Source organism: Cetorhinus maximus, chromosome 38 (genome assembly GCF_964194155.1).
Source record: "Cetorhinus maximus chromosome 38, sCetMax3.hap1.1, whole genome shotgun sequence".
Classification (NCBI taxonomy): Eukaryota; Metazoa; Chordata; class Chondrichthyes; order Lamniformes; family Cetorhinidae; genus Cetorhinus; species Cetorhinus maximus.
Window position 1 is genome coordinate 4,927,145 of NC_135916.1, and position 16,577 is coordinate 4,943,721.

At 48.6% G+C, this 16,577-nt stretch overlaps 2 protein-coding genes and 1 long non-coding RNA gene across 4 annotated transcripts in view; all 3 read left to right on the forward strand.

Moving 5' to 3' along the window:
* LOC144672519 (Fc receptor-like protein 2) overlaps window positions 1–9,984 on the forward strand; it is a 287,381-nt gene extending 277,397 nt beyond the window's left edge. Inside the window, exon 6 of the mRNA XM_078534362.1 lies at window positions 9,876–9,984. The gene's annotated coding sequence lies outside the window, so the exon portion shown is untranslated. The remainder of the gene's footprint in view (window positions 1–9,875) is intronic.
* The window catches only part of LOC144672517 (osteoclast-associated immunoglobulin-like receptor), a 298,334-nt gene that overhangs the window by 146,072 nt on the left and 135,685 nt on the right, over window positions 1–16,577 (forward strand). The window lies entirely within an intron of this gene.
* Window positions 12,591–14,765, forward strand: LOC144672525 (uncharacterized). The gene is made up of 2 exons (XR_013574111.1): window positions 12,591–12,793; window positions 14,472–14,765. It is a non-coding gene; the product is annotated as an uncharacterized LOC144672525 (long non-coding RNA).

A 16,577-nucleotide genomic window follows, 5' to 3' on the forward strand; every position in this document is an offset into this window, starting at 1 on the left:
TGTAAATACTCCAGGATTTGATGTCCATAAACCAGGCCAACACTAACCACCCGCACCCTCCGCCCGCCCGGTGCCAGTACCGAGGGTGTGCTGCACTGTCGGAGGCAGATGAGTGCACGAATGGCCCTTAGCTTCAGCACCGAAGTCGCCTGACACAGTGAGAGTAAAGTGGGAGATTTGTAATGTCAGAGGTGCTGTGTTTCAAATGAGAAAATGTAAACAAAGTCTGGAGTCCCGCCTCTCAGGTATCTGCATTTGGCATCGCTTCTCGGCCTCTTGGCTAAGATCAAGTGTAGTGTTGCAGGGGCGACACCATGGTCCTGCCAAGGCAAGGTCGGGATGGAAGGGCGATAACCAATCGCAATCCGAATCCATACCGTGGATTACCTATCACCGTCCGAGTCACGGTGAACCACAGCGACGAAGGAGGATCACCTATGGATCGGGGCTTCTTCACCAGGAGGATCCTGTTGAAGGCGTGCGGCTTCCAAGCTACGGAGATCTTCACCCTGCACGACTCCCGCAAAGGTGGTTATTTCGACGTGACGTTCAAGCAAGTGGCAGACTGCGTCCGGCTCCTGAGGGTGTTCGAGGAGAAGAGAGACCTGCCGGAGATGAAGATCCTGACGGCGGAGCCGCACTTTTCTCTGCCGTTGCAACGGGAACGTGAGGTGATGGTGCATGTGTACAACCCCTTCGTCCCTGTCGCCGACGTGGTCACCTTCCTCACCAGGTACTTCGATAAGGTGGGGAGCGGCACCGAGATTCGAGACGACTTGGGGATCTGGACAGGCAAACGCCTGTTTAAGGTCACGCTAAAGACCGATGGTAAGGGAGCCATTTTCCACCCTCCTTCCAGTTTCGCTATCGGGGGAAACCGTGGCTACCTGGTCTACGCTGGGCAACCCAAGCATTGTCGCTCATGCGGCAAGGCTGGCCATGTGGCGGCCAACTGCAGCGCCTCCCTCTGCAAGATCTGCAAACAGGAAGGGCACCAGACAAAAGACTGCAAACAGGCCAAGTGCTGCAACCTGTGTGGCGAGGCAAGTCACCTCTACAGGACCTGCCCCAAACGCTGCCGTACTTACGCACAGGCAGCCAAAGCCGACCACGGGGAAGCAGAAGAAATGTTTCGTGTCACTCCAACCACCAAGGCCCCCAGGGAGCTCAACGGGACAAAGGAGGACACAGAGAGAGACAAGGTGGAGAAAGAGATTGAGGCAACAGAGAGCCAATCAACAGCACTACCCCCTGAACCTTCCAGTCCTCAGGACAGCGAATCAATGGAGGAGGAGGCAGCAGTGGAAAAGCAGCAGGGGGAGTGGCGGACGGTGAAGAACAAGAAAAGTAAGAGGGAGCGAAGAAGAAGCAAAGGCGTTTCCCAGAGAAGCGGCAAGAGGCGTCTCCCATCCGACACGGATGACAAGGGCATCAGCTCTTCGGATGAGGAAGTGCCAGAGCGGCACCGACAGAAGAGGCGGCAAAGCTCCAGGGCGTTGGAGGACGAGACACCCGAGCTCCAGAAAATTGGAGACAACAAGGAGACCAGCGCACCCCAACTTGGCCTGCAACCTGAGGAGGCCAGTGCACCACAGCCCCTGGAATCTGGGAGCAGTGAGGCAATCATCGCACCCCAGCTCCAGGAAGCCGGGAACAGCAACCCCCCAGAGGGGGTGAGTTTTGGAGAAGCTTCTCCAGCAAAGGTCATCTCAAAATCCGCTCACTACGTGAACCTCCAGATGCCACCGGAGCAGAACACGGCCAAGGAGATCTACCTCAGCCCATCCAAAGTGAAGGAATTTGAGCTCACTACGGGTATGAAGGAGCAGACTAAAGGTCTGGGACTCTCAGAGACAGTGGGTTTGGTAGGAGAATAAATGCTTTAATATGGGTTTAAAGATTGTATCCATAAATGTGCGTAGCATTAAATCTACTACGCGATGTGTTGCGACCTTGGACTACCTAGCCAAGGTCAAAGCTGACCTGTTGTTTCTGCAGGAGTGTGCGATACCGCACCTCAGCTCCTACAGGCAATGGTCACGATGGTGATCCCACGGGCCATCGATCTGGTCGGGCGGAAACGACTCTCGTTCCTCCGGCCTGGGTATTCTGCTGCGGGGAGGCAACTTCACCGTCTCCGAGGTCAAGGAGGTGGTGGGCGGGCGACTCCTGGTAGCAGACGTAATGTACAAGAACGCTCCACTCCGGTTAATAAACGTGTACGGCCCGGCACAAGGGGCTGAGCGGCTGGAGGTTTTTCAGCAGCTCCCACTGCTGCTGGCGACCTCCAGGCCGGTCATTCTGGGCGGGGACTTCAACTGCATCATCGATGCGGCTGGACGATCCGGCAGGGCCGGAAGCAGATTGGACGCTACGTCCAGATCCCTGATGGAAACAGTTAAGGATGCCAAGCTGCACGACGTCTTCAGCAACCCTGCAGACGGAGCGCAGCGTAGATACACCTGGTCGCGGCCAGACGGGTCCATTCGTTCCAGGATAGACTTCCTGTTTGTGTCCCGTGCATTCACAGTCAGATCCACCGACGTCAAGCCGGTGTTCTTCTCTGACCACTGCCTCCTACTGGCGGACTGCCAATTGGAGGAAGACCTGAGGGTGGGCAGGGGGGCATGGAAGCTAAATGTGCAACTGCTGACCCCAGAGAACATTGAGGAGCTCAAGAGGGAGTACAAAGGTTGGAGAACCGTGAAACCCCTCTTTGAGTCCCTGACACACTGGTGGGAAGTGATCAAGGGAAGCATCAAGAGGTTTTTCATCCGCAAAGGCACCCAGAAAGCTAGAAAGGAACAGAGGGAAATGTCCCGACTCCAGGAAAAGATGCAGAATCTGCTCCGGCTGCGGTCGATGGGGGTCGATGTCAAGGAGGAGCTCCAAGAGGTGAAGGGCCAGCAAGCCTCGCACTTTGCCTCGGAGGCCTCCAAGATCATCTTCCGTTCCAGAGTCCGCTCCGTGGAGCAGGATGAGACGTGCTCACGTTTCTTCTTCCAAAAGGTACACAGAGAGCGCTCTGTGATCAGCAGCCTGAAGGAAGAAGACGGCTCAGTAAAGTCATCACGGTCCGACATTCTGAGGATCAGCAAATCCTTTTATGCCGGTCTGTATGACGTGAAGCCCACGGACAGCACGGCCTCCCAGTCCTTCCTGTCCTCTATCACGGAGGTCTTAGACCACAGTACGCGGGAGAGCCTAGACAAACCGCTAACTCCTGACGAACTGACTAAGGCCCTCGAGTCCTTCGAGAAGAGTAAAACCCCCGGAAGCGACGGCCTGCCGGCGGAGTTGTATTCGGCTCTGTGGGACTTGATCGGCCCAGACCTGCTAGAAGTGTACGAGAGTATGCTCCTGGCCGGCAGCATGTCAGAATCCATGAGGAAAGGCATCATCACCCTCATCTACAAGCACAAGGGGGAAAGGGAGGAAATTAGAAATTGGCGACCCATTTCACTGTTGAATGTGGACTATAAGATTCTGTCCAAGGTCATCGCCAACCGGGTCAAATCCGCTCTGGAATTGGTGATTCACCCTGACCAGACCTGCTCTGTGCCAGGCAGGAAGATCTCTGACAGCCTGGCGCTGCTCGGGGATACGATTGCCTATGTACAGGACAGGGGTGTGGATACCTGCCTCATCAGCTTGGATCAGGAGAAGGCCTTTGACAGAATATCGCACACCTACATGGGGGATGTGCTCTCCAAAATGGGCTTTGGGGAGGGAATTCGAAATTGGATCCAACTGCTCTACACTAACATCAGTAGCGCAGTCTCAATCAATGGGTGGGAAACAGATAGCTTTCCGATTAAATCTGGAGTCAGGCAGGGCTGTCCTCTCTCGCCTGTCCTTTTCGTGTGCTGCATAGAACCCTTTGCCGAGTCCATCAGGAAGGATCCGGGCATAAGAGGAGTGACGATCCCAGGCAGTGGAGGCACTCAGGTAAAAGCCTCCCTGTACATGGACGACGTCGCCGTCTTCTGCTCGGATCCGCTGTCGGTGCGCAGACTGATGCACGTCTGCGACCAGTTCGAACTGGCCTCGGGAGCCAAGGTAAATCGTGGGAAGAGCGAGGCCATGTTCTTTGGGAACTGGGCTGACCGATCCTTTGTCCCCTTCACTGTCAGGGCTGACGGCCTGAAGGTGCTGGGGATATGGTTCGGAGGGACCGGGGCATGCGTTAGAAACTGGAAGGAGCGAGTGGCTATGGTGAAAAGGAAACTGGGCATGTGGGAGCGACGCTCCCTCTCCATTGCGGGTAAGAACCTGGTCATCAGGTGTGAGGTACTCTCGCTGTTGCTGTACGTGGCGCAGGTCTGGCCCATTCCACACTCCTGCGCGATGGCGATCACTCGAGCCATCTTCCGCTTTATCTGGAGGTCGAAAATGGATCGTGTCTGCAGGGACGCGATGTACAAGCCTCTAGATAAAGGGGGAAAAAACGTGCCCAACATCGCCCTCATACTGATGGCCACCTTTGTGTGTGGCTGCATCAAGCGGTGCGTAGACCCTCAGTACGCAAACACCAAGTGTCACTACGTGCTGAGGTTCTACCTGTCCCCGGTGTTGCGAAGGATGGGTCTGGCCACGCTGCCGCGGAACGCTCCAAGTAGTTGGACCGCACCGTACCACCTGTCCCTGGTGGAAAAATTTATGCAGAAAAACACCTTTGACCACAAGTCCATCAGGCAGTGGTCAGCACGTAACGTCCTAGAGGCCCTGAGGGATAAGGAGAGGGTGGACCCTGTGGGATGGTTCCCCGAGCAGACTGTCAAAGTCATTTGGCAGAATGCCTCATCGCCAGAACTTTCCAACAAGCACCAAGACGTAGCTTGGCTGGTGGTGAGAAAGGCCCTCCCCGTCAGATCCTTCCTACACGCCAGGAGGCTCACCCCCTCTGCACGATGCCCTCGAGGTGGCTGTGGTGGGGAAGAGACCGTTGTTCACCTCCTTGTGGATTGTGCCTTTGCAAAGAAAGTCTGGAGAGAGATGCAGTGGTTGCTGTCGAGGTTCATCCCGAGCAGTTCTGTGACACAGGACTCTGTGCTCTACGGGCTGTTCCCAGGGACACACACCGAGACAAACATCGACTGCAGCTGGAGGATCATCAACTCGGTGAAAGACGCGCTTTGGTCTGCCCGAAACTTGTTGGTCTTCCAGCACAAAGAGTTGTCCCCGACCGATTGTTGCGGACTGGCACAATCCAAAGTCCAGGACTACGTGCTGAGGGACGCACTAAAGCTTGGGGCAGCTGCCGCAAAGGCGCAATGGGGAAGGGTCGCTGTCTAAGACCTTTCTACCACAGCGCACCGAGAGACTGGGAACTGTTTAGAGCCCCTCGGGCTGTACAGATCAAAATGAAAGGCTGTAAATGATTGTAATATTGTTTGTACTGATGCACCTGGTGATACATTTTGTAAAAGTTTAACCTGGATTGTACCCTTGTAATGTTGTTTTTGAAATGGTTTTGAATGTGATTGAAGATTTTTTATGAATAAAGTATATTTTTACAATAAAAAAAAAATCTGCATTTGGCTTCACTTGCCTTCATTTCACAGAGCATCAATTCGTAATTCTGGCCGTCTCATGTCACCCAATAACAATGCATCAGAACACCTCACTCACAAGGTGCACATTATCCCGTCATTGTCTCATTACTGTTAATGTGCAAAGATAATCAACCTTTGTCCTCTTATCAAATCGTCATAAATGTCAACATTGGAACATTCACTGTGCCCGATACAAACCCAGGAGTGTGTGGGGGTGGGGGGGGCGGGGAGGGGGGGGTTTGCGGGTAGGGTAACATTGTAAATAAAGAGCGTCCGTCAAGGGAAGGGAGTTACCATCCCAGTAAATTTGCGAATGTCATTGTAGCAGGTGAGCGATTGTGAACGCGAGAGTTAATATGTCTATTCAATCACTCCTGGGAATTAGAGAATAAACCTTGTTTAACATTCTCTAAATCTCAGGGGTACATTGTGTTCATCTCTTGTCTACTCCTGATCCAAAACACTGACCCATTACTGCCAGTGTCACCATTAATCACAATCAGAAAATGCAACAGCACGGACGGGGGCCACTCGGCCCATCTTGCCTGTGCAAGCTCTTTGAAAAAGCTATCAATTTTTTCATTTTTTTACAAGATGTGGCAATAAATGGCAAGGATAGAATTAAATTGCCTCTTACACGTTGCCATTTAGAAGGTAAGTTATATTCACTCAAGCGTTTATCCAAAATTTCTGCCAAATTATCCACTAACAATGTTTTTCCAGTTCCACCGAAAGTTCCTGTTGAATCTGCTTTCGCCTTTTTCTGGTTACTTTGACAAACGGACCACAGGAGGATCTGATACTAGTTACGATCTTTCATTCGAACATTTGCAAGGAAAGAACCACCTCAAAGCAGCTTGAGGTAGCACTCTCCCAAATTACAAGTGTGCAGTTTATTTATACATCACTGATCACGTACAAGAACATTTTTCAGATTCCAATCTTGTCAGCATATAGGTTTACATTAAACAGGTATCTCAGGATCCAGGCACACACATCCTCCTCCACCCAGGCAGAGCCTTCACACCTTATCTTGGCTAGGACCATCTGTCCTTCATTTACCCATTGAAGAGCACACTTAATCCACGTTGTTTTCATCCTCCGGCTCCAGTCTGGCTCCCAAGGCCTTTCTGGTGATTACAGGCCCTAAGGGTGTGCGAGGTTCATCTGGGAACTTCTAAATGTTAATGCGCTTGATGTCACTGGCTGCCTGGAAATTTGAGGTAATTGCCTTTCAATAAATTCTCACTGCATTCCCCCTAACAAACCTCAAGTAATTCCTAACCATAATTGCCATTTTGAAGGTGGTGATGAGCTGGATCTTTTACAATCTACCGTCCACCTGGTGCATGGAGGCACACGCGCACACGAAACTCACGCCCACGCGCGCGCACACACACACAGGATGTACAAACAGACACACACAGCAACAAGCACAGAATTAGATATATAACAAACCACCTGATATTCCAGTACAATTTTGAAAAAGAATGAGTTTTTGAAATGCGCTTTGAAATGTGTGTGAGTTATTTGTTAAGTTTAATCAAAATCCCAACACACACTTTATCGAATCTCATTCTCTGATGTCAACTGTCTCCTTCGATATGGATCGATTTCCTTTGTGGCTCCAAAAAATACTGTACATTACTTTCGCACAACACATTTATAATTGCCATGTCCATTGTCTTTTTTTTAAGACAGAGCCTCTACGAAAACCAGTGATATCGCTTGATCAATCGACATGTTTGTATGTAGTTGGAGAGACGGTCACCGTGACCTGCACTGTGACTGGAGATGATCGGGATAAAACCTTCAATGTTTACAAAGATGATGCACGGCAGTACTCCTGGCAAATTGGCACCAATACTGGAACATTCCCGGTTAATGGTAAAAGTAGCGAAGGGTGATACCAATGCGAATACATAATTTCCATCAGAGGTCGGCATTTAACATCCCCAAAGAGCGAGGCTGTGGACCTGACTACCACAGGTGAGTGACAGGGAACAGAGATTTTTAATACCTCTGCTCACCAGGATTAGCATATTCACAAATTCAGTTCCCTGCATCAAAATGGAACGCTCAGTGATCGGAGAGAAGAGATTATGCGAAAATCTTTGACTTCATTGCTCAATTCCTGACGCGTTCCCTGAAAGAATGGGTTCTGAATTCACCCGCTGGGCATCAACGACCAATACAAGTGTTGAGATGGGAAGGGGAGGAAAGCGAGTGGACGTTGTAAGGGGACAGTCAGCAGCTGAAGGATTCAGCCACTGGGGGTGGGTGTATCCATTGTTGGGTGACGTCATTGTCTAGCTCGGGATTGGGCGATGCTCTTTGTGACATCATACTGGGACCGAGTGTCCAGCCCCGGTCACTGAGACCGTCACAAATTCCATAAACCATATCCCAAAACCGGCATGCGGTAGGGCATGATGTAGCGTCCGATCTTTTCACCATTTTACTTTAATTCTCTACGTTGATGCTGGTAATACTTGCAGTTGTCATGGACTACCGTCATTCCTGTCCTCACCAAGAATATAGCACGCTACTCTAAAGTCAGAAAGTTGTCTCCTCAAGCCCCAATTCAAAGTGCCGACTGGAGGTCTATCGCCCAGGTCGACATTCTCCCAGGTGCCAGTACAAAGCATATGCTGCACTGTCGGAGGTAGATGTGCAATACCTTGGACTTGAGCTCCATAATCCTACACTATAATACCCCAGTGCCAGTACTGAGGGAGTGTTCCGCTGTCGGAGGTGGATGTATTCATTCCTGGACTTGAGCTCCATTATCCACGCTGGCACTCCTCTGGTGCCAGTACTGAAGGCTTGCTCCTCTCTTAATAGGAAGATGTACATACTCTAGGACTTGAGCTCCCATAATCCAGGCTGACCTCGCACCCGGTGCTGGAAAAGAGGGAGCGTTGCAGTGTCGGAGGTGGATGTATTTATTCTATGACTGAAGCTCTCTAATCCAGGCCGACATTCCCCCAGTTCCAGGACTGAGTGGGTGCTAACATGTAGGAGGTATATGAATGCCCTATAGGGCGTTTACTCCAGGACCCAAGTTCCCTGACAGAATGAGAGTAATGTGGGAGAGTTGTAATTTCAGAAATACCGTGTTACAGATGAGCAAGAAATGAACGCCTGGAGCCTCGGCTCTCAGGTGTTTGTACATGGTCCCACTTAGCTTCAGTTCACAGAACATCAATCGGAAGTCCTGACCATTCTCCTGTGTCCAAATATGAATCCATCAGAACACATCAGTCACAATGTGCACACTATCCGGCCATTGCCTCATTGCCGTTTTTGTGCAAAGATATTAAACATTTGTTCGCTTTTCAAATCGTCACAAAGGACAACATTGGACCATTCACTGTGCCCGATACAAACCAAGGAGGGGGGTACCATTGTAAATAAAAACTCTCCGTCAAGGGAAGGGAGTCAAATCCCAGCTCAGTGAATCTGTGAATGTCACGATAGCAGGTGATTGAGGGGAAACAGCATATAGTAATGTGCCTATTCAAACACTCCTGCTCATTATAGGAATAACCCTAGCTTCGCATTCCCTAACATCCAAGGGGGCTTTGTGTTCATCTCATGTCTAATACTGATCAAAACACTGATCTGTTGTTGCCAGTGCCACCATTAGTCACAGATTCAGAAAATGCAAAAGCACAGAGGCTGGTCTCGGCCCATCTTACCTGTGCAAGCTTTTTGAAGGAGCTCTCAACATTTCATTTGTTTACGAGGTGTGGCAATAAATGGCAAGAAATTAATTGCCACTTCCTTGTTGCGCTTTAGAAGGCAAGTTATATTCACTGCCAAGCAGTTATCCAAAAACGATCAGCTAAATTATCCCTTAGCATTGTTTATACAGATTTGTTTGCAAGTTCCTGTTTAATCTGCTACGACCTCAAGTAATTCCCATCCACAATTGCCCTTTTGAAGGTGGCGATGAGCCGCATTTTTTGACCATCTGCAGTCCACCTGTTTTATGGAGGCACACACGCACACGCACAAGAAACGCGCGCCCACGCGCCCACAAACATACGCACCCACTGCAACACGCACGGAATTAACTCTCACAAACCGCCTGATACTCCGTTGCAATTTTGAAAAAGAAAGAGTTTTTGAAATGCGCTTTTAAATGTATTATTTATTTGTTAAGATCAATCAACTTTACACTTTATCGAATCTGATTCGCTGAAGTTAACAGACTCCTTCTGTACGGCACAATTGTCTTTGTGGTACCAACAATTACAGAGCATTACATTCGGGTGTTTCATTTATAATTGTCTTGTCCATTTTTTAAAATCACAGAGCCGTTAAGAAAACCAGTGATAACACTTGATCAATCGACAGGGGTGTATGTAATAGGAGAGACGGTCACCATGACCTGCAATGCGACTGGAGATGTTCGGGAGAAAACCTTCTCTTTTTACAAAGATGATGAACGACTGTATTCCTGGCAAATTGACGCAAATGACAATACTGGAACATTCCCGGTTAGAGGTAGAAGTAGCGAAGGGCGATTCCAATGTCAATACGGAATTTCCGTCAGAGGTCGGCATCTAACAACCCCAAAGAGCGAGGCTGTGGCCGTGACTATCACAGGTGAGTGACAGGGAACAGAGATTATTAATATCTCTATTCAGCAGAATTAGCATATTCACAAATTCAGACCCCTGTATCAAAATAAAATGTTCAGGGTTCGGGGAGAGGATCGCATGTGAAAAGCATTGACTTCATTGCTCAAGTCCTGACTCGCTCCCTGAAAGAACTGGTCCTGAATTCACCCGCTGGGCATCAACTGGCACTGCAAATGTTGAGATGGGAAGGGGAAGAAAGAAGGAGGAGGGTGTAAGGGGGCAGTCAAACAGCTGAAGGATTCTGTCACTGGGGGAGGGGGTGTCTATTCTTGGGTGACGTCACGGTTTACCTCTGAATTGGGTGATGCACTTCCTGACATCATACTAGGCCCAAGTGCCTAACTCTGGCTATTGAAGCTGTGAAACAGTAGAGAAACCACATCCCAAACCCACATGCGGTATGATGTACCATACAATCCTTTCACCATTTGCCTTTAATTCTCTACATTGATCCAGGCACTATCTGTTTTCTCATGGCTCATCGTCATTTCAGTCCTCATCAAGAATAGAGCACGCTACCTTAAGTCAGAAGGTTGTGTGATCAAACTCCACTTCAGACTGGCGACCAATCACCAAGGCCGAATCTTTCCCTGGTGCCAGTGCTGAGGAAGTGCAGCATTGTCGGAGGTAGCGGCGTATTATCTTGGACCTGAGCTCCATAATACAGACCGGCACTGCCCCCTTGTGCCAGTACTGGGGGAGTGCTGCACTGTCGGAAATGAATGCTATATTCCTGGATTTGAGCTCCATAATCCAGGCTGACCATGCCGCGGTGCTGGTGCAGAGGTTGCGCTGCACAGTCGGCGGTAAGTGTATATGCTCCGAGACTTAATCTCCATAATCCAGGCTCACTACGGAGTGAGTGCTGAGCAGTAGGAGGTAGATGAATGCCCTATAGGAAGTTAGCACCAGTGTCCAAGTTTCCTGACGGAGTGAGAGTAAAGTGGGAGAGTTGTAATATTTGAAGTAAAGCGTTTCAGATGAGCCAGTCTGGAGTCCCTCCTCTCTGGTGTCCTTACATGGTCCCACTTGCCTTTACTTCACAGAAAATCAATCGGAAGTCTTGCTCTTTCTCATGTCTCCCAGTATGAATCTATCGGGACACATCACTAAAAATTTGCACATTATCCGTTAATTGTCTCATTCTTGTTAACGTGCAATGATAATCAACTTCTCTCCTCTTATCAAATCGTCACAAAGGACAACATTGACAAATTCACTGTGCCCGATACAAATGAAGGAGGGAGGTAGGTAAATAAAGAGCCTTCGTAAAGGGAATGGAGATAGGATCCCAGCTCAGAGAATCTGTGAATGTCACTGTAGCAAGTGAGTGTTGGCGATATGTCTATTCAATCACTCCTGGCATTTAAAAAATGAACCTTAGTTTCACGTTGGCTAACATTCAGGGCGACTTTGTGATCATCTCTTGTTTAATCTGATCCAACCCATTGACCCATTACTGTCAGTGTCCCCATTAATCACAGAATCAGAAAATGCAACAGTACAAACTGAAGCCTCTCGGCCCATCCTGCCTGTGAAAATCTTTGAACGTGCTATCAACTTTTTCTTCATTTGTTGATGAGATGTGGCAATAACTGGCAAGGGCAGAGTTTAATTGCCGCTTCCTAGTTGCCCTTTCGAAGGTCAGTTAAATCCACTCCAAAGCATTTATCCAGAATTTCTGCAAAATTATTGCATTAGCAATATTTATCCATTTCCGTTTGAAAGTTGCTGTTGAATCTGCTGCCGCCTGAAGTAATTGCCATCATAATTGCCCTTTTGAAGGTGCTGATGAGCCACGTCCTTGACCATTTGAATCCTATCTGGTGCATGGAGGCACACATGCGCACGAAACAGACGCGCACGCGCACACGAAGACACACGCACACGCGCACACGGGCCCGCACGCATACACACATACTCACACACAGACACAAACACGCGCACACACGCACACACTTTCTCAAAGAATCTCAAACAATCTCAAACCCACGCACACACAGGCACGCACACACACATCAACACTGTCGGAGTTAGATAGATCACAAAGCGCCTGAAATTCTGTTGCAATATTGAAAATGAACGAATTTCAAATAATGCGCTTTGAAATGCATTATTCATTTGTTAAATTTAATCAACTCCGCAACTCACCCTTTCTCGAACCTCATTCGCTGAGGTAAACAGTCTCCTTTGGTGTGGGTCAATTGAATTTGTGGCACCACTAGTTACTGTACATTACATTCTTGCGATTCATTTATAATTGCCGTGCCCATTGTTGTTTTTTATATATCACAGAGCCACTAAGAAAACCAAACATAACACTTGATCAATGGACAGGGGTGTATGTTATAGGAGAGACGATCAACATGACCTGCACTGTGACTGGGGGTGTTCGGGAGAAAACCTTCTATTTTTACAGAGTTGATGCACAGCTGTACTCAGGGCAAATTGACACACATGAAAATACTGGAACATTCTGGGTTACTGGTAGAAGTAGCGAAGGACGATACCAATGTCAATTCGGAATGTCCATCAGAGGTCGGCAACTAACATCCCCAAATAGCGAGGCTGTGACCGTGACTACCACAGGTGAGTGACAGGGAACTTAGATTGTTAATATGTCTGCTCACCGGGATTGGCATATTCACATATTCCGATCCCTGCATCAAAATGAGACGGTCAGTGTTCGGGGAGAGGAGTGTATGCGAAAACTATTGACTTCATTGCTCAAGTCCTGACAATTCCCCTGTAAAAATAGGCCATGAATTCACCAGCTGGGCATCAACTACCACTGCAAGTGTTGAGATGAGAAGGGGAGGATAGTGGGGGGCGGGGGTGGGGACAGTGAGCAGCTGGAGGATCCTACCACAGGGGGAGGGGGTGTCCATTGTTGAGTGACGTTACCGTCCACCTCGGGATTGAGTTGCGCTCTTTCTGACGTCATAATGGGCCCGAGTGTCCAAGCCCGACCATTGAGGCGGCCAAACAATAGGGAAACCACATCGCAAATCCCACATTGCCCGGGACTGGATGGACCGTTCAATCCTTTCACTTTTAGGGTTTCATTTTCATTTAAATTCATTCATAGGATGTGGTCTTCGCTGGCTGTGGCAACGATTATTGCCCATCCCTCGTTGACCTTGAGAAGGTGGGGGTGAGATGCTTTCTTGAACCGCTGCAGTCCGTGTGGTGTGGGTACACCCACAGTGCTGTTAGGAAGGGAGTTTCAGGATTTTGCCCCAGTGAAGGAGCGCCAATATATTCCCAAGTCAGTGTGTTGAGTGAATTGGAGTGAAAATTAGAGGTGGTGGTTTTCTTAACTATCCGCTGCTGAAATTACCTCAGCTTGTGTTGTACTATCTTCAATCACGACCTCAGCAAGTCTGTAGCACGCTACGCAAAGTCAGAAGGTTGCATGATCAATCCCAACTCCATGCTGAGCTCCATGTCCAGGCAATCTGACCCAGACTGCGCCGGAACTGGGGGAATGCAGCTCTGTCGGCGGTATATCTATACACCATAGGGCTTGAGCTCCATAATCCAGACCGATATATCCCCCGTGCCAGTGCTGAGGGGAAGTTACACTGTTATAGGTAGATATATGCAATCTAGCACTTGAGATCCATAATCCAGGCCGAAACTCGCCTAGTGTCTGTCCTGAGTCAGTGCTGCACTGTCGGAGGTAGATTTATATACTCAACGATTTGACCTCCATAATGAAGGCTGAAACTCACCCGGTGCCAATCCTGAGGGACTCACTGATCTCACCTAATTCTAATGGGGCATTCAAATGAGGTCCAGTCAGCAATTTCGTGTTGCGTTAAAATAACCATCTACATTTCCGTGAGTCACATCAGTGGGAACTTCGCTTCGGTATCCATTGGCCAAAAACACATCGTTAATCCAACATCACCGAGGGAGAAATCACATTGATTGTACCGTCATTAATTGATGTCCGTCCATGGGATCTTGCTGTGCCCAAATCAGCTGGTGCGATTCCTCAATTACCATAATGAATACACTTCAGTCGCACTTTGTCAGCTGCGGAGCTGTTAGGGAAGGCCCGATTTCCTGATTGGCGTTTGGAAATGCGTTTACTTATCCTCCTTCCTGAGTCATCAAATCCTGATCTCCACATTTGTAAATGCTCAAACACTTGTAAACACGGTGCTTCGACACAGATCAATTATTGTCCTTATAAACTACTGCTGTACATGGAAAGGCTCTGATCCATTTCTCATTGATCCTTCAATTCATTTTACCACAGATCCGCTAAAAACCCCAGTGATTTCTCTTGATCAGACCACAGGTGTGTATGCAGCAGGAGAGACGATCACCATGACCTGCACCGTGAATGGAGATAATCGCGAGAAAATGTTTTATTTTTATAAAGGACATCAACAGCTGCCCTCTAATACAACCAGCGGAAATACTAATACGTTCACATTCCCGAATAGTAGTCTAAGCCACAGCGGACAATACCGATGTCAATACAGAGTTACCGTCCAGAGCAGGCAGTTCGATTCCAAACAGAGCCTGGCTGTAACGGTGACCATAGAAGGTGAGTGACAGAGTACAAGTATTTAAACATTCCTATTTATGGTGTTGGTCTTCTCAAATAAACAACGTTTCATTCACTGTAACAATATGAATCGTTTCAAATAAGCGGAGATCGAGTCCAAATGATCGGCGATCTCATTCCACAATTTTTACCGTTGGGGGCTGAATTTACCCGCTGTACATGTGCTGTGATTGCAGAGGCTGTTGTGGGTATGAGGGGAAGGCAGGAGTGTGGTGCGAGGGGACAGTCAGCAGCTGAAGTGTTCTGTCACTGGGGGACGCTAGTGTCCAGTGGTTGGAGATGTCACCGTCTTAATTGGGATTGAATTAGGCCCAGTCGGAAAGTTTGTGTTCCGTTAATATAAACAGTGGCATTTTTGTGAGTTATATCAGACGGAAATTCGCTTCGGTGTTCAAGGTCACAGCACCAAAGCAGAGTTACCTTCCGCAGCTCGGTGCTGGTTCATTCTCATGGTTTGGCTTTATTTCCATACACTGCAATGTTCGATGTGTTGGACTGTCTCAACTTAAAAAAAAACATCAACTTTTGCAGCACTCTCGCCTGAATTATAAGGCAATGGAGTCAACTTTCATTTCAGCTCATGAGTTCCTCAAATGCATCCCGACACTCCCCTCGGTGCCAGTACTGAGGGAGTGCTGCACTATCGTGGGTAGATAATTATAGTCTTGGACTTGAGCTCCATAATCCAGAAGTCTTTAATAATTTTATAAAGCTCTATGAAAATCGCACTTAATAATCGCTGAACTGCGAGAAATTTCCCAGCTTCTCCAGTCTCTCTCCATGCCAAACTCCCTCCTCTCTGAAACCTTTCCAGTCAATGGCCCTTGTCCCCTTGACAAGGCTTCCTTATCCTTCCCATAGTGTGGCGCCCCTTACTGGGCACAGCATTCCAAGTGAGGCTTATCCAGTAAAATAAAAATAAAATACGGCGGATGTTGAAAATCTGAAATAAAAACAGAAAATGCTGGAATGCTCAGCAGATCTGGCAGCATCTGTGGAGATAGAAACAGAGTTAATGTTTCGATTCTGTCTGACTTTTCTTCAGAGTTGGGGAGGGTGTGAAGAAGCTGGAGTGGAACAGACGGACAGGGAGAAGTGGACGCTCAGGGGAGATTGACAAAGATGTCATGGAGAAAAGACAAATGGAGTGTTAATGGCAGCGTTGAAGGGTAAAGAAGATGGTAATAGCGGCTGAAAGGTAATGTCACAGGAAGTTTTAATGGCAGTACAAAGGTTATCAGTCTGAAAGCAAAACAGGTTACAGATGGAACGGGGTGGTGGTGGGGTTGGGGTGGGGTTGGGGGGGTGGGTGGGCGGTGGGAGGGAGAGAGAGAGAGAGTGCGGGAAATATGTGAAAATGTAGGAGACAGTTCATTGAATGAGGTTGTTGAAATCGACATTAGGTCCACCTCTCCTCGGGAGTTCAGCTCCCTTGTCCATGTTTGGTCCAAGGCTGTAAAGAGGTCAGGAGCTGAGTGACTCTGGAGGAACCCAATATCAGCGTCAGTGAGCAGGTTATTGCTAAGCAAATGCCGCTTGATAGCCCTGTTGATGACCCCTTGCATTAGTTTACCGTTGATTTAGAGCAGACTGATGGGGCGGCAATTGAACGGGTTGGATTTGTCCTGCTTTTTGTGTGCAGGACATGCTTGGGCAATTTTCTATATAGCCGGGTAGATGCCAGTGTTGTAGTGGTACTGGAACAGATTGGCCAGGGGCATGGCAAGTTCTGGAGCACACGTCTTCAATACTATTGCCTGAATATTGACAGGGCCCATTGCCTTGGCGGTA